Source organism: Sinohyriopsis cumingii, chromosome 7, assembly GCF_028554795.1.
Source record: "Sinohyriopsis cumingii isolate HCF-2022 chromosome 7, ASM2855479v2, whole genome shotgun sequence".
NCBI classification, from domain to species: domain Eukaryota; kingdom Metazoa; phylum Mollusca; class Bivalvia; order Unionida; family Unionidae; genus Sinohyriopsis; species Sinohyriopsis cumingii.
In genome coordinates, this window is record NC_142967.1 from 99589831 (window position 1) to 99609548 (window position 19718).

A 19718-nucleotide genomic window follows, 5' to 3' on the forward strand; every position below is an offset into this window, starting at 1 on the left:
GCCACAAAATTTGTCGTTAGAATGAAAATGAAATGACTATCTGATTTTAAACATAGGCAATATGATACACTAAAACCTTGTCTTAACACTGTTAAACGGCCCTGGACATTAATAAGTGCTTGAAGATTATATACAATACAAGAGACACTGCTAAGAGTAGCAGAGCGCCGCATATTTACAGACAGGCGTATATCTGCCTTCCAACTAGTATTCCGCTACACAATTACTCCTAGTACACGCGCGTCAACACTATGGTATTTACCAATGCTTCCTATTCAATATCATGTTACCCTGGCGCCAGTACTATAACATTGGAAAAATTATTGTTTCGCCAACCCTAGCTTCCTGGCCCCTGCTTTAGGTGCACTACTTTACTCTCTCCGCCTATCAATAGTTAAAGATGCCAGTGGTCATTTCTCGTCAAATGTAATGTAAAATAAGGAATATTACCTGTCATAAATAACCTTACCTAATATGTCCTTATTTAAATGTCATTGTTGTACATCGAGGTATTTATTTGCAGTTCAGTCATTACATGTATCCATGTATATATTCCCCTTTCTAACCTTTCGAGATTCCTGTAAATGGCTTTGACAAGTGACTGGTCTGCACTCTTACCTGGACAGAACGCGTATATCATGTTCTGTAACTGATATCCAGCATTTTACTTCAGGTCTCGAAAAAAGAAAAGTATTTACATTACAATAAATACATGTGAGACACTGAAAATAATAAAGGAAATATATATATATATATATATATATATATATATATATATATATATATATATATATATATATATATATATATATATATATATATATATATGTGTGTGTGTGTGTGTGTGTGTGTGTGTGTGTGTGTGTATATCAGTGGTTCCCAAACTTTACTGGGCCACCGCCCTCTTGTTTTTCAACATCGCCGCCTACCTTACCTCGTTAATAAACATTAAGTAATTCCATCGCACACAGTGGGAACCATTGATATATGTTCTATTCACAGCGATAGCCTGCCGTTTGCGAACATAAACGAAAACTGTCTACTAATCGAAGGAGCAGTATATAAATAAATGTATATGTATATCAGCATATTCATGTCTATTATCCAATATATAGTGTATACATGTGCCATTCTTTCACTGAATCATATATATGCAAAACATGCAACTCCGTATACGTTTATGGGACATTACTTACATACCTCACCTACCCCTCCGTATAATTTTATACTTACCTAACACATAATTGCAGACATATATTCATATTCTCATTTATATATACAATACTACATTTTAATTCATGATATCTCTTTAATAATTGCTGAGCATGAAAACAATAAATTAAACAAAGTGTTCCTTCTTGTCGGTGTGCAGGGTATCACACTATAATCATTCAATGCCTCTTAATTCTGTCTTCATTTTGTAGTACAATACATCTTTTTATCCAGCTCACCAACACACAACCATACATAAACATATGCCAATTGTATATGTTTCTATGCATTATTACATCTGTTTTACAAAAAAAAATCCGACCAATCGGTAGTCAAGATTCTTTCTCTTCTCAATTATCACCTACAATTATTCAATTATGTTGTATTTACTAATAGTGAATTAATTCATCAATTTGCAACAAGGGACTGTTTAAGAATGAGGTAACTGTGAGAAACTCTCGATCAACATATCTTCCAAACATTAATATTGCAATCATGAAATGCTATTCTTCATCAATTATCAATGCAATGTCACTCAATCTTTACAGATCTTGAAGACTAATACAGTGAAGAACCAAAAAAAAGGAAATACAAACAGGAAGGACTATTAAAAGAAGCAATACGATTAGGCATGAAAAGATTTTATAAGATCAGCTGTTGTATAGCATTATATTTGTTTGCGTGTATATGTTGCTCGAATAATATTCTTATTTTTTGAAAGTCGAACCTCTTATATTATTGTAAATTACAAACCTAAGATAGGTATGAAGGAAAAAAGGTAGCTATAGGAAGCATAGAAACCGTTTACATCCAATGGTTATATAGGTAAGCAGGAAAAATGCTTGTACTCGTGGAAATGCTTTTATACCGTGGACCTTAATATTAAAATGAAGTTTCAAAGAGAATGTTTTAAACGTTTTGAAACTATGCATTATTTTTAAATTCCAAATCCCATTAAATGAAAGCAAAAACATAATTTTTCAACAATAACTCTTTTGACTGGCCTAAATATATTGACCATGATAATCTGACAAAATCAAACGCATGGACTTTGTTAGTAATATTAGTAATGAATGGACCAGAAATCATCGATAAATGAAATCGTACCAATTAATCAGTGACTGTTTCATTCATCTTCTAAGGAAACGGTGATTCGCTGCATTATGGCTGCTAGTAATTTTTACAAATTAGTGCTTGAAATGTGAGTTTTCATTACAAACTGCATAACGAAATTACCAAACGATTTAACAAACACATGCACAAAAATACGATGATGTTAATGACGAGCAGAAAGCCTGTAGAAAACCTGGAAAAACTATCGACCCACCGGTAGCTACTGGCATGCTTTCTCACATGCCCACATAGGCCAAGGCCGATGTTGGAGCCCATGCGTACAGAGATGAGATGTCATTGATAGGTAAAGGGTAAGACGTATTACGTTGGGAAAATATTATCGCTATGACCCTGTTCGGTTACTTGGTTATTGTGTTGAAACTAATTAATTCACATTGACTGATACGTAATTACCTGGTGAAATAGCAGATATGTTGAAACTATGATATATTGTCGTTCTGAAAAATGCGACCTAATTTCAATGAAACATTGAAACAATGAAATATCCTTGTAAGCTTGCTGGGATTGATTTTCAGCATGCATGAGTAAACATTATGACCAGCGCACATATAATAATTTTATGGATAAAGATAAACGCACATAGTTTTCACAATCGTATGCAGTGCTGCTATTCCATGCTTTCCGCATAATGATCTCGAAACAACTATACCACAACTCGCGTTTATTATCTAAGGAACGACCCCATGTGTTGCAATCATACTAACCTGCTTAAGGATCTGTCTGCAACATGACTGCATCACCGATTCATTAACACATTCAAATAAATAAATAATAGAAAATCGCAGAATACACAAGGTACATTTGATACAATCTGGATATATCACTATATACCAACTGCGATATTACTCTTCACTACATGCCTACAGAGTTGTGATTTTATCCGAATATGGGAACATCAGCCGCTCTTTTATAATATACCTGTAGCTAAATTGATTCTGTACTGTGTGTCACAACTAAAAGCTAAATTTTGATTTTTTTTACTATTCAGTCCTCGTCTTTGTTTCTTTGTCTTAGTTATACAACGCATTTATGAAATTTAAGCATGCAAAAGCACCTTACAAATTCATGAAAATTCTTGCACAAGTTCAGACCAAAGGTTTATATGCAATGCTTTGTCTACTTAGTTAAATGAATTTAATGTGTTACAAAATATGATTAATTATGTAAGTTTTATCGTTGTATTTATCAAACAAATACAATGAAAATGGTTTAGGTATATGTTACTAGCATTTCTACAAATCACACTGCTGACAATGTAAAAGCGACAAATCATCATGCTAAAAAATAAATAAAACAAAATAAGCAAACATGGCGCAATAGCAAAAAAGAAATAAAATTAAAGATCATTAAACTTTGTCTTTGCACTTCTGACTAGCTGACGCTCAAAGAAGCAATGAAACAAATAATAGCTGTTTTTAACTTTTAACTTTTAATTGATGCAAGTATTTTCTAGGTAACTAAACGAAAGAGAAAACGTTATCGTAAGTTTAGTGGTGATAATAAACGAGATATATAAATGAGGTCAATGGCAAGGAGAGAATTAATTTCATGAAAAACAAAATATCCCAATGAATCAAATATTCTTCCTAATGAATGAGAAAAAATATAAACACCTTGCAGAATAAGGTATATGATACCTTAGGTTCCATTCAATTTTAGCTGTAGTATAATTTCACGGTTAATGACGCTTTTGGGTGAAAATCTTTACAATTGATAGCGCACGTTCTATAAAGTCAATCATGAGATGCCAAATATAAAATTCCACCATTTTTTCTACCTTAATGTATGATGTTAGCGATTTATATTCTCAGTAAATTAAATTTATTTGACAACTACAAGATTAGATCAGAAATACTAAGCATATTCGTGTTTAACTGATATCTCATTTGTAAACTTGAATTTCATACTTGTGTTTTATTCTAAATATTCTTTGTGAAATTATTTGTATTATGTTTTCCTAAGCTAGTTAACAACTCTTAAGCAAAGCCGCATAATAGTATTGGTACATGAGCGCACATATACAAGCGTGCTATCTACAACGTGATGTGTTTCATTTCGGACATTGAATATTGGCCTTTCTTGAAAAAGGTATCACATTTATATAGAATGCATGCATGGCCTAAATATAATAGAATGCATGCATGGCCTAAATATAATTTGGTGATCTTTCATCCATCGACCATCCTTTCATTGACATGTGACGTAATGGTTCAGAAGAAGCGTGTAAATAATCATATTACAATTAATAAAAGGTACGTGTCGCTTTGGAACGTTTGCATCAAAGAGCCACACAAAGCGCCATGTAGGTCAAATTTAAATCAACTGCATGCAGTCACAGTGTGCTTCTTTTATATAATGTTATTGTTCCAAAAGTATCGACACATTCTCATTGCATTTCAGCACCGTTTATATATATATATATATATATATATATATATATATATATATATATATATATATATATATATATATATATACATACTTGGGATTTAATTGGAAGTCCAAATATTTGTATTTCGAAATAGTGCATTATACTTTCAACCAAAGTACATAATAAGTAATAGGTTGAAATTCATTATTGTGCAATCGGTTTTTAGATGATTGACAAATATATTTCTTCCAAGTTTACAAGCCATATAGTTGATGATGTGACAATGAAATAGTAAAATGTCCACAAATTGTATTCGAAGAAAGTGCTTGCAACTAGTGGACAATTTGAGAAGAAATAAAATGTAGAATATTTTTGTGTTTGTTCGGTAAAATGGGTACTCAATTTTTGGATGCAGTATTAGTTTATCAGCCTTATCCACCTCACAATTATGTTTTATGTTTCGAAGACATAGTACACTCTGAAGTTCGCATACAATTAATTTGATGACTTAAATAATAGTAAACTTAAAAGCTGGTTGGACTCCATTCAATTGTATCTTAACGTCCGCTTGAGTTAAAGACGTTTGTATAATGTTGAATAATTTAATCTGAGATGATACAGATACGTTTCATATAATGTTGAGCATTGAATGACAGTTACGCACTGACCTCATGGTTAAGATGAATAAAGAAATGTACTGCAGACTGACAGCTGTGACTGGGATATCTGGTCTACAATAATCTCTCTCTCTCTCTCTCTCTCTCTCTCTCTCTCTCTCTCTCTCTCTCTCTCTCTTATCTCGATGAGTGTTTACAGATGTGGAAGGTTGAGGGTGATATGTATACGTATGTCAACTAATTGCGATAGGAGAACACTGTTAAAGTGTATTTGTCACGTTTTATTCGCATAATGGTATTAATTGGTATGAGTGACGGAATATTACATAAATATAAGCAGAAGCGAAATCGAATTACCGACTCGCAACAACCTTTGTATAATGCTATTTCTGATCTACTCGCTCGATGTAATTCATTATGACATATAAGCTTTTTTTGTGAATAGGCTGTTAAGCAGTCAAACTGTTTCATATCAGTGTAAATAACAATAATATAATTAATATTATATGCATATTATTATACCCTGAGTATGTGATCACAAAATGTAAAAGCTTACTTTTAAAAGAATTATATAAAAATGGATACATACAAAACCAAATACTTACAAATCTTTATTATTTTTGAATCTAAACAATGTGCAGGATACAAAATGTATGCATATTAGTAAAACCTGAAAAAGATATAAAAAATAAAATGTACCTCGAAAACTAATCTACACAAAACACTCAAATGAACATGTATCCATAGTTATGATATAAATGTAGAGACTAATTATCACAATCGAAAGTATATACATATTATACACTGAATATATCATCCAAAAATGTATAATGTGACTATAAAACTAATATATTCAAATACCCACACATTCGTCCGTAATTTTGATTTCAATCTAGAGAAAATACACCACGATCGAAACTAAAATAATGAAATAACTTTACGTATATTATTTATCGTGTTATATTTATTTGTAACTTTATATAGAATGTTTTATCGTTCTAAATTGTATTGCGTTTCATGTTACATGTTTCGAACTTTTCATTTGGCACCATATAGATATGATCATTATGAGATGTCGTTAACCTTTATTACATAAATGAAAAACCGTTTTTGATCATAAACGGTTAAAGTAAACCACCCTAACTCTTAGAGAGAGAAATGCAAAGAGAAAAACATACTGGACTTCAATTGTGATTTGAATGCAAAGAAAACAGATATCATAACCTCAGTTATATACATGACATTATGACATGATTATTGTCATACAATTTACCTCTTATAATTCATTAAATTTCAATTCCATAAAACCAGAATAAGTTTTTGAACCACGTGACCTAATAAGACGTAACTATTGCAACAAATTAATAATTATTAGCCATACGAGAAAACAGAGAATTCTAATAAACTCAAAAGCGGTAACTAATGAAACCAATTTTTATGTAACTGATGACTAGACTAACGATTGTGAATTTTGATACAATATAATGAATGCAAATTGCATTTATTATAATAATAAATCTAGTAAGTTACCATGCCAAACTAATGATTTGTTTTCTAGCATATTCACTAAAACCATTTTTACAATCCCCTTTAAAGATTACGCATTGACATCTTTGCTAACATATGCAGAGCACAATTTTACACAATATTTTGTTTGAATAAAACTAATCAGGTAGTATGGCTTAATCAAATTTTACCATAGTCAGTTAAAATACAACGCAGATTTCAACATCTATCTGAATGTTAAAATCTCTTACCTCATGATGTTATTTTTAACTCGAAAATAGCAGCTAGACTTTGATATAGATTATTCAATTTCAACGAATCATTATGCAAGATAAGGAAAAAAGGATATCAGAATCCAGTAGCTAATAAAGGAATAATAATAATAATAATAATAATAATAATAATAATAATAATAATAATAATAACAGCGATGATACTATAGATCGAAGCTGTAACAACTGAAAACAAGCATTATGTAATTGATCAAGAAAATTATATTTGGAGATATTTATATATAGTAATGAGTGAACATACCATTTGAATCACGATAATGTAGAACCGACAGATAATCTTGGTAGAACTTATTTTTCCGATAACATATGCGGGATGTAAAATTGATGTTATCGAAAGGTTTAATTCATGCATCAGATAATTCATTATTTGTATATCAGTTAATCAAATATATATATATATATATATATATATATATATATATATATATATATATATATATATATATATATATATATATATATATATATATATATATATATATATATATATATATATATATATATATATATATATATATATATTAAATCATTATTTTGCCGCTATATGAAATTCCTATTTTGAGAATTTATTTTAAAGAGAGCAGGATGAAAATAAAAAAACGTATGTGTGCAATATGTTAGATACTTATGTTAATGACATATTGTATTGTCCCTACATACTAGATATAGTTATTCAATTGTATAGCATTATTGGAAGTTTTCAGCGACGTTTGAACCATGTCATATCTACATTTGCTGTGAAACGCATAATATCGGTAGATGATAAATGTTCCCAAAAACACTTGTCAAAATTGGACAATAAGATAAAAGTAAGACACGCAACTAAACGCTAAGACGAAATGCGTTGCTATAGCCAAGTTTAAATGCAACTGCACATACATTGAAAGACAAAAATGAATATTAAATAAACAAGTATTCATTTGTGTTGTTATTGATGGTTTACATGATATTAACTAATTGATTTTAAAAAAAGGTGACTTTCTAACCCATTTTGTTCAGTCGGGCACGCCTCGGATCACAGATACAACATGGGTGCAAAACAAAAGAAATCTTAACTATCAGCTGATAAAGAATCAAATTCTCCAGCTCTACTAAACATCTATTATATTAAACAACCAGCAATTCAAGATAATATCACCGGTTTTATGTTCGTGTTTAATCAAACTTCAATAGAAGCAACATCGAAAGGTTTCAAGCTATATTCATTTTTATTAAATACTGATTTTAATTTATGGAGCATGAGCACGTGTAATACGCGTACGAGTAAATATACCAATGGTAGTTATGAATATTAGAGTGTAAATAGCAGCATTATGACAATAACTTTCATCTTTAAATGCTAATTTATGTATCGACCGTGCAGACTCTTTGTAACCATACATGTTAGTTAAATGATTTTGGAATGCACACACCTGTGTGTCAACAATATTTTGTAATGATCCACTAACACCGATCTTTTTAAAATGTTGTCCCCATTACTGCGGTTTACGTTTGTTAAATCTAGAATAAATTGTGCACTTTTACATCCAACACATTTGAACAGTTCTTGTGGTTTAACTGTGTGGTTACATTTGCCACTTTGTAGATATCTTATCCATGTCCATTTAGCTTTTGTATAGGAAATATTGAGCTTTACAGCTGATATAACAGTACACAGCCTCCAAGGCTCCTCAGAGAACATTCACTGAACTCTTTCCTTCTGGTTTACAAATCTGCATTAATAAAAACGGAACTCAAAATTCTCTGTATTACTCTTCAAATTCCAAACTAAATTCTCGTTTTCTAGTTTCTGGTCATTCAACGTAATGGGCGCAGTATTACTATGATAGTGAAGTGAGTGATCCTCTAATAATCCCTCCACTGTAAAACCGTTTAAGCCGAATGTCAGATGTAATACCTTTGTCCACATAATTTATCCTTGGTAATAACCTGTTCAAATCCTTTGATAAGATAATATTGACAGTTGTATTTAGTCATATTTTAGATGCTCTTTAAAGGTATTATACCATTACATTCAACGGAAACGCATTTCAGAAAACGCTTGATATTTTCTCCAAACTTTATCACGTTTTATAGATTGTACTGGTTAATAGATGCCATTGATGATATGGCCATTTTTACAAAGGATGGGCCTGTTCTACAAAAAATTTGATATGCTTATCCCACATAAAGCAAAGCAAGAATTTCTCTACTATGATATTTTACATGTATTTGTATTGTTCGCAATTAAATTTTACTTTTGCTGCAGATATGTTTCATATTCGGTCCCTCTATACTTAACGTACCCTATCCCGTTCAAGATTTTAACTATTGTCATACATTCGTCATATAATAGTTTAATTGTCTTGTACAATAACAAATGTACAAAATGCAATAAGGAAACCAAAATGTAAATAATGAAAAGTTATAGATATGAATCATGAAAAGCAGATATACACAGCTGATTATTTTATCGACCTTGTTCTTATTACACTTCGTGAAAATATGTATAAATTGTATAAATAATTACATATTACCTAAAATATTGGGAAAAGAGAACAGAAAGCAAAGTATTAACTACCATATGATTCAATGCCACTACGACGATAAGCTCGGTAATAGATACAATAATAATGTAACTGTGAGACAAAACCGAAGAGAGTGAACCCTGAAATGTGTTAGTAATAGGGATTTACAAATAAATTAGTTTGTTTCTTTTATTTCTTTGGAGTTATCTGATTCGAAACACAAAACAAGAAACTTTCAGTGATTGAATACTAAGTTTTCAAATACATTAAGAACTTATCGAAGGTTACTAAAATGGCATGGATATAATAGGCGCCATAAGGTAATGAAAACGTTTGAAAATAATGCAATTAAAAGCTTTAGATTTAATGAATTTATATGTATTATTATTTATTCTGCTTTCTCTATTTTTTCCTCTGCTCGTGGCTAAACATTTTAAAGTATCTTAATCTTATGAAAAGAACGCTAAATTCTAACTTGCGTGAATCACACAAATGACGGCAAGACATCAGGAAAGATGTCCAGAGCTGCCAGTTTCATTAGAACGGTAGGAAAAACAGACTCAGTCCCAAAAAAATGTTGCAAGCAAATAAAATGTATGATGGAATATCTGTGCGGAATAAGTGTTCACATAATAATTGATCCTGTTTATCATGCAAATTAATCCTCTCTACCATGGCTCAGCTCTAATACAATTATATACCGTGCCTTTAAGAAATATTGTAATCAAGACAAATGTATACGGAATTTCAGATTCAAATATAAGCCGAGCAAATACAAATTAATTTCCTTTCCTATGAAATGGATGACTCGGCAAAACTACCATTAAACATCGTACTTTTGAAAACATAGTTGGCATGCTGATTGATGGAATCAAGTAAAAAGTAATTCAGTTGGAAGATCATACAATTTTATATTCTCCCATAACATTATTTGGTTACATTGACTTACCATTAACATTTAAAAATTAAAATTGAATTGTGAGCATTATAATTACATACTACGTACCAGAACACTTTTACCAGAAGTATTATTGCATCTCGACGACAAAACTCAGTCGAGCAATATGAGCCTTTATGTATCAACATCGATGCAATTCGTGTCCAGAACAACTGTCAAAACGTCACAAATCGGATGGCAGAATTTAATAATTTCTATAAATATGTTTACATCTGACTGCAGTGGAATATTACCTTAAATATCACAACAAACGTCAACGTAGAAAACTACAATTATCATCTCATTGAAGATTTGAAAATATTTTTATGAAGGATAATATAGTTAGGACATACGTGTAACTTCTGTTATTCATACGCACACTATAGATCTTTTTAAAACTAATTTCCTTCTCTGTTCACTCAATGGTGAGCAAAATGGTTGTATACCGATAAACGTATAGAAAATGCTAGTAGGAATATAAAGGTCCAAACAAATAAATATGATTTCCGTGTGTTATTAATGCAGGTTTCCTAACTCTACGGAAATTATTCATCGCATGTCCGCTGAACCGTGGAGGTAAGTCAGTGCTGTAGCAGCAGTGAAGTCTAAAACCTTTCCTAGGAAAATTTATTTCGTAGTAGAGGATGTCTAAGCGAAATTGAGAAGAAACAGAGGTACCCGCAACAATCAAATCAAAAGAAACGTAAGAAGAAATTGAATTTAGACCATCAAAGTCAATATTTTAACAAATCTTTACGTGCCTATGGAGATACCATTTTGAAAAGATCAGATCCAATTTTAGGGAAAAATTTTCGTTAGTTGAAAACTTGAAAGTATTGCTTACAAAATGGTGTAATAATTTCAACAATTTACACGGTGATAGGTATGATTGCCAAGAAACTGTTTTGTCTGTAGCTTATATTGGCATTTAGAGAAAATGTTTTCCTTAGTCCTGCTTCACCAACTTCTAGATTTGCTGCTCCTTTTACATCGTCTCCCACATTCTCATGCTCATTCCATTCAAGGCGAGAATTTTGTAATGGTACAAAAGACCTCAAAACTACCGTCATTGTTTCATTTGAGTTAGCGTTTAAAAAAGCAGCCGTACAATTACCTATATTTACTGGCGGCGTAAAAAGATATATTTTGAATAGTTGACTTTTAATTACCTGATAACTTAGTGCGAGTTAGTTTAGACAATTGGGTTTTTGTTTTGCACATGTAACACTGGTCAACAATTTTTAGAAGTCGTCTGACTAAGAAATAAGAAGGTCCTATTTATTATGGACTTTGCTGTGCTTAATTCAAATATGACTTATTGAAACAACTATTGGCTATTGTTTCCAAGATATTTAAATTGTTACATTTTGCGTCTATGTATATTGTGTAAGTAGTGGAGATTTAATCAAAGATTGTAAATCTAGGTCTTTTCGTGTGTTTATGGTTTCTTGTCATGATAATATCTCATCTGTTACAATTTTAAACAATCTTTAGAAAAGTGGACAAATCGCTTAGCAGTTTGCATTGGTTACTTATGCAGTCACATAAATATTACCGTTGCATGTTTTTGTGCTACGGCTTTATCACCCACTGCTAAGTTGTGTAATTAAGAGCATTTTATATGTCGGTTTTGGTTACTTTTGTGCTATTCATGATACCTGCTAATTACCCGTAGATAAGCGCAAAAATATCTGCCTTTATACAAGTGAATGTTCAACAGTAAATAAAGAAAAATATTCGACAACATAAAACAAAAGAGTGAAATGTGTAAAGGCGCCTTGTGCTTATTACACATATCAAAAAAGAAGCAATGAAGATTTCACAATTCATCATTGCTGCGTACATTTCAAAGAAAAATATTACAAAGTTTTCTCTATTTCTCATAGTAATTACTTTTTATAAAGTTTTACTAAAATAGTGAAATAAGAGTATTAAGAAAATGTTTAAGAAGGTTTAAAAAATAATTTTATAACACACAACGTATTTTGTTATCCATGTTAATTATTAAAATGTACCAAATTAAATGGATTAATAAGTTGCTTTCAAAATATGTGATCTAAACTAGAATAAGGGGCGTTGTACATAATTTGTTAAATGGCGCATTTGCTACACCTTTGCTATTTAAACGATAGCTATTGTTTATCTTGCTTCGGCATGACGAATGATAAAATCGTTATACGTGAAATCATTTTCTCTGATAGATGTCAATCAAAAACGCTATAACCAGGTAAATGATGTACTAATCGAACGTTATTGCAAGTCTTTGGGATACATATTCAATACCTTTAGAATTTCGGTAGCGGAAATTAATCTCGAATGTTCTAACAAAGTAAAGTGCTTATCGAAGAATCTTGTAAGCAATATTTTCTACCCACGAATGTAGTCTCATTATATCTTTAAAGCATGTTTCCTCTCTCCTCTTGATGATGATACGTGAGTTAGATTGGGGCATTCTTTATGTTGATTTACATTTCTTTCATTATACCTGAATCATAAGGGTATGGTTGTCTTTGTGTATTTCGGCGCCAGTGCACGGTGAATAATTGAGGCATTCGCCATGATCCTGTAGTGTAATATGTGACCCATTGTAAGATACCCTACGACAAGAACTTCACCGTGAGTTCCTCTGTAAAGGTATAATTTGCTCACAATGGAAAGCTCATTACAAATAGAAACAAATGTAGAGAATATGTTGAAAAATTAATTGGGATCTGACTCCTGTCTGTAATATCTCCTTAAAAGTTTAAATTGGTATTAAAGGCTTATTTTGTATTATTGATAGACACATGGAATTTTAATATGCTGTGTATATTGATTTCAAATAAGAAAAGAACAATTATAAATTAAAATTATTTTTGTTTCGCAAAATTAAAGGATTTAAAACAAATAATAATACTTTTATTTTTCTTACAAAAATGCACCTATATAATATTTATTGGGGATGCTATTAAATAGAAACAGCATGTATGTATTCCTGCACCATATACAAGCTGCATCGATGGATATTTGTTCAATGTTTTCAGGGAAAATATATTTGAACGTCAAAATGAAGTCTTTATTTGCAACACCTGAAGACAGTTTTCTACTTGATATTGTGTCCTTAGGTCATTCAGACTATGTATTTAGGCGGCAGTTAATGTATGTGTCTAGGATGGGGTGACTACACGAGTAACACATATCTACTTGTATAGATTTCAGTAATTGTTTCTAAGCATAGTTATATGGTATGTCATAAGAGGACAGAGATGAGAACATTATAGTAGAACTTAATTATGTTGTCTACAAAATCATGTTAAACTGTCAGATCATGAACAAATGTCAAAAGAAATGTAGATCAAAGGGATAAGTCCACTCGGTATATCTACCCTTCGACGTAAGACGAAAGCTAAATGAAATAAGTTTTAATTTGGTCTTTGACTTTGAGTGTAGTATGGTACAATCGGGAGATATCACATTCCAATGAATCATTTAACTTAATAATTGTTAACTGATACTCTTACAAATGTACTAAACATGTTCAAAGAATCATACGAAATATATTGGCACATTTGATCTTGACAAGTACATGATCCATGTTCCTCATATGCAAATGTCAATGTTGTGTACAAGTTTTGGGGATCCGAATTTCCCATTGTGTTGGTGATATAGGATATATTGGTAACTATTGCTGATCCGTGATGCACACATTTGAAGTTATTCATTTCCAATGTCCAAAATTGTTATTTCTATCATGAAAAAATTGCCTATCGTGATATCTTTTAATTAAGTACCTTGTCAATTTACATCCCTTTTTACTGGTGTGTAATAACTTTGGCACCAGTGAGTCAACCTCTCCGGGTTCACATTACCTTAAACTTTATGACACATAATCTACTTAATTTGTTATTTAACCTGGACATGGAAGGCTTTTATATTCTGAGTGTCACTATGTCAAGTTCAATATTTTTTTCCGTTGGTTCCGTCCCTTAATGTAATTTTGACATATCCATATCTAGCACATTTTAACTTCATTTACCTACATCTTACAGTTCTCCAAAATTAAGTGAAAAATGTTATCTCTTTTCAGGTCTAGCCTGGTGTCTGAAAAAGAGTGGAAGAGTTGGATTGGTTTGGTATTTGGTATCTCTCCAGTAGTCAGGTGGTGATTGCAAGGTTTCATAAGGACATGTGCAATGTACCTACCATAACTGACAAAATGTAGTTCATATTACCACACTGATATATAGCACCTCAAATGCATGGCTTAAGTCTTCATGAGAGAGATCAACACAACTGATCATTAAGGTAGATCTATATCTTCATATTTCATTGTCGTTTTTGCGGTTATCAACATTGAAAGGCAATATATTTTTGTTATTAAACATAGTACTTTTCCCACAAACAAACATTTGAGAGCGCCCATATATACACTAACAACTAGCTGAGTACTTGACATAATAAAGGTGAACATAGCAAATAAATTGTGTTTTGTGTGTTCACCTATTTGCATTTGGACAAGCACATTACGATTTGCTGCAAAAATCATTGTGAGCTAACTTACATCAGTACCCCTGAGACAAAAGTTATCATTTGTACAGACCCCAACAAAATTTGCTTTAAATGCCGCTCATTAATCAAACTTGCTGTCTAAAATTTGCCAGATTCAAATTTTAAAACTTTTATGAATTGTTTTCATTAAAATTTAGGTTTATTAAATGTAAATGTTGATTTAAATTTCCATTAAAATTTAATTAATCAACATTTTTATGTCATACATATTTTCAGATAAGGACTCGTCTTGTTTTACAATTTAGTCTTTTTTCTACTTTGAAAACTTTCTATAATTAGGCAACATATCACAAATTTAGTATGGTTTCTCAAGAGCAATTGGGCCTAAACCTACACTATGTGGAACACCAACACTACACAATTTATGACAGCTTTCACGTGACTTGTTGGCTATGATATTAAACAAAACTTATATATACAGTTGAAATATGGGTGGCGTGCAAATATAAACGTTTGACTACAATTTGCCATAAATAATTTGGACTGATATTGATCAGATCACAATTATTAGTTCCGGTTCAGTTCCCACGAATGTTGTCCCAGATTATTTTAGGGCATTTCTCCACTCTCCTTATGGTGGTGATAAAACAGTTATATTTAGGCATTCTTTATGCTGATTTAAATTTAACTGTTTATTTTTTAACATTTGAGTATTGTGATATGGTTGTCTGTGTGTATTTTGGCGACAGAGTAATGAGGCATTGGTCATGTTCCTATAGTGAAATATGTGGCTTAGTGTACGGTGCTTTCTTTAAAGTCCGACTCTCAAAGAAACTGCCGGATAACCTATAACAAGAACTTCATCTTGAGTTCATCTTTAAAGATTCTTTAGAATAAAATAATATTTATTATAATTTGGACATAATGGAAAGCTTAGTACTGATAAATAAATGTAGAGGATATATAATAACATTAATTGCGATCTGATTGCATTTGTCAAAAAGATATTGTCAAAGGTTTATTTAAGTTGAAACATAATCTGAAACCAAAAAGGAAAGAATTTAATCTTGATAACAAAATATGTGTTGCTTTATCCTGAACACTGCGCTACGTGAATCACTTCATTTAGTTTTTAAACACATTATTTAAATGTAATTTGTTATGAGGTGACCTAAATTAAATCATATTTGTAGAGGTTATTCAAATTTCATTAAAGTTATCAGCAGACTTCTAAAACGTCAATACTGCCATTCTGTTATTAACAGAGTTAAACAGCATAGTTTAGTACATTTAGGCGCATGTTAGCTACATACTATCCGCCACAAAATCGTTTCGAGTACCCAACATACTTTGGTTTAGATGGCGCTGTCCAGTTTCGTAAATTGGCCACTGGCAATTGTTTTAACTTAAGGCTAATGTGTGTCTCGTTCAGCTATTATTGTTTACTATTTAAAGATATGAATATATTTATGAATTGGATGTTTCAGGTTTGGGTGGTTCTTGAAATTGATGTCAGGAATGTACACCTTCGATAGTCACTCTGCAGTATGTTGATAGTGAAATAAAATGGGTTTGGGGAAATTAGAGTATCTCACAAACGGCTGGTATGACAACTATTTTTCTCGCATCAGCCTTATTAGAATACGTCGTTTTACAGAACTGTCATCTAGAAAAAGGGCTTGTGTTTGCACTGTGAGCATCACATGGTGTCCAAAATGACCTTAGGACATAACAATTGCACGTATAATTTTGGAGTTTGGGTGCATAAACTTCTGCTATGAGCTGCCCTTGCGTTCTCTGGTCAAGTGAATAATATTCATATTTGTTGTTTTAATATAGGTATTGAAAGGTATGGACCTTTTGGACCTCACTTGCGTATTTGATTTCTTATGAATTTGTATACTAAGTCGCTGAAATCGGCATTAAATTTGTACATAAAATCTGGCCCTTGTCTCCTAACATTGCCAGGCACGTTATTGTGTTTCCACCACCAAGTTCTAAATTTAGATATCGCTACTACGCTCACGAACTGAATAATAAAAAACCGGATGTAATTTATTAGACCGAGGAGTGTAAATACGAAAAGAACTGTTTAATGACAACCAATATGCCGTAGTACCCAGTTATTCTTTATGTTATAAAACTTTACTTTGTAAAATCTGGCATGCAGGCACTGTGAACGAAACCGTATCTGCCAATATATATTACATTTTTATTCACATATTTATTGTCTAAATTTGTTGGATATATTTTACTTGATATACGAATATTCTTTGTCTATTCGTTCCAGCACCATGCTGCAAGAGAAGGTCAGAGAGTGCATTTAAGATAAAAATCAACATATTTATTTCAAAGCGACGCGATTCAAATTGAAATGAATATATTATGTCGTTAAACATTACAGACATCATCAGCAATGTACTGACCGGAGGGGGTGCTGTTGGGGTGGTCGCCCAGGGCAACACATTTCTTGGGGCATCAAAACCACGTTTGGCCTATCATCGAGCCAAGGGTCCCATCACCCTTATTGCTCAACTGAAAAGCATCGCACTTGTGCGGGAGAAATGATAACAATTACCTGAACAGCATCAAACCAAATATACAGTGTTCTACAGTACAGCGTGGTCTCGAGAATTCCCCGTAATTGTCCAATGTCCGCCAAATCTGGGTCCTGTGACTCCTCCTATGCACGCTTTTCGTCACAAACAAATTTTCAAACACTACACCAACAGGTTTTCCATTATGTTATGTCCAGTCATGCATATAATGGTGTTAGCACCGCTGAAGTTGACAAACCGTGATAAAATTATCAGATGACATTGAATATCTGTTTGAAAACAATGCATCTGGAAATTAAAACATTCAAGATTTGTGAATGTCAATCGATGTGCAATCTAAAGCGTTTGATAGCCGTTAGTGTACGATATTTTCGAAGTCAAAGTCTAATGCAATTGCGAAGAAGGTTTAATTTATTATGTTTGTTGAAAAACCAAACTAAATGTATGCATATACAAAATTTAATACTTAATTATTGATGGACTTTTCTGAAATGAAAAGTACTTTTAAACAATCATAGGTATGTATTATAATAAATGCTAATAGGTAATGTATGCGTATAGTAAAGTTAAATTAAAGAACAAGATCCGGAAATGATATTCGAAACTCAATTCAGATTGAAAAGATTATGTTTTAATGAATGACTTGAACAAATGATGAAACATTTATCAAAATTATATTATTGGTTAAGGAAAATATGATGGTGGAGTGCAATCCAGAACGTTAAGGTAGCTAAACGTCGGAGCAAACAAGATTATTTCATTTTTAATGAATTATTAGTGCATTATGAAGCTATTATTTTCAGTTGCCGCTCTAGAAAAGACTGTGCCTCTTGAGATCGTATGTGCAACGCCCACGCACCCATATATATCGATCAACAAAAAACACAGAATAAAATAATAGACCCATTCAAAACAATTCCAAAAATGACCAAGCAAGAAACTTAATAGCCCCGTGCACACAGAAGGCAACCTTGGCAGATGCAGTAAAAAATAGGGCGAATAAAATTACATAGGAATACAACATGACCGTAAGAGCAACAATACAAAGACTAATGGAAACCCTCAAGGATCCTTGCAGACAGCACAAAGAGAAAAAAAATAGGAGATTTATTAGAATACAAAACAAAAACAGATGGAGGGAAATAAACTGTGTTAAACCTTTCTAAGCTAATTCTAATAATGGCTACATTCTTATAGGTAAGGTGTTATCATATTGTCCGAGAACCAAAGTGCATGATAACATTAAGTTAGGTGAAACATTTTTCAAATACACAAGACCGTTAAAATTAAAATACTTTTTCCAAAATAATGTATATATTCAAAATAGGAACGTAATTTTCATCTACATAATGAGCCCCATTTTTATAAAAAAAATTATCATTTACACCTTCTAGATTATCTCGATTTTTATATTGAAGCAATTAAACAAGAAATTTTAAAAAGCAGTCCTAAAAGAAAACATTTTACAAACGTAAAGAAGAACTAAATTTTTAGTATTTTATCACAAGACGATGTATTTGCATTAAAAAAGCTAATAAGTCTAGCACCATAGTAATAATGAACAAGGATGATTATATTAAAGAAGTAGAAAAACAATTAAATGAAGAATATTATTCAAAACTTTCATATAATCCTTCTGAAGAAATCAAAGGAAAAATAAGCACAGCTTAATTTTATATTTTACCCAAAATACTCAAACGATTGATAAGTCAATACCTTTAGGATACTCAGGTAGACCCATTAAGTCTAAATATGACTCAATTACAAGTAATATATCGCAATATATCGATCAAATGTTGCAACCAGTGATGAAATCACTACCTTCATATGTCAGAGATACTTGTGATGTTATTGAATATAATCCAAGTTTGCCTAATATAGGTAAGAGTATCAATACATATTGGAATTTATTAAAATTATCATGTAAAGCAAGTGTTAAATCGCTGCACGAAAGCAAACCCACTCTAGTTTATAAAAGGACTAAAAATCGTAACGATTTCCTAATTAATTCTAAATCAGAAAGAAGAAAGAAAAATCATATAAAAAAGGATCATCAACTAAATATAATAAAACTAGATATTCGCATTGTCATTTT

General features: G+C 31.5%; 1 long non-coding RNA gene across 1 annotated transcript in view; it reads left to right on the plus strand.

The window, feature by feature from the left end:
* Positions 1 to 18376, plus strand: part of LOC149795801 (uncharacterized) — a 92829-nt gene extending 74453 nt beyond the window's left edge. The window contains exons 2-3 of the long non-coding RNA XR_016422414.1: positions 14644 to 14861; positions 17470 to 18376. This is a non-coding gene — a long non-coding RNA (uncharacterized LOC149795801). The remainder of the gene's footprint in view (positions 1 to 14643; positions 14862 to 17469) is intronic.
* Positions 18377 to 19718: the final 1342 nt, after the last annotated feature.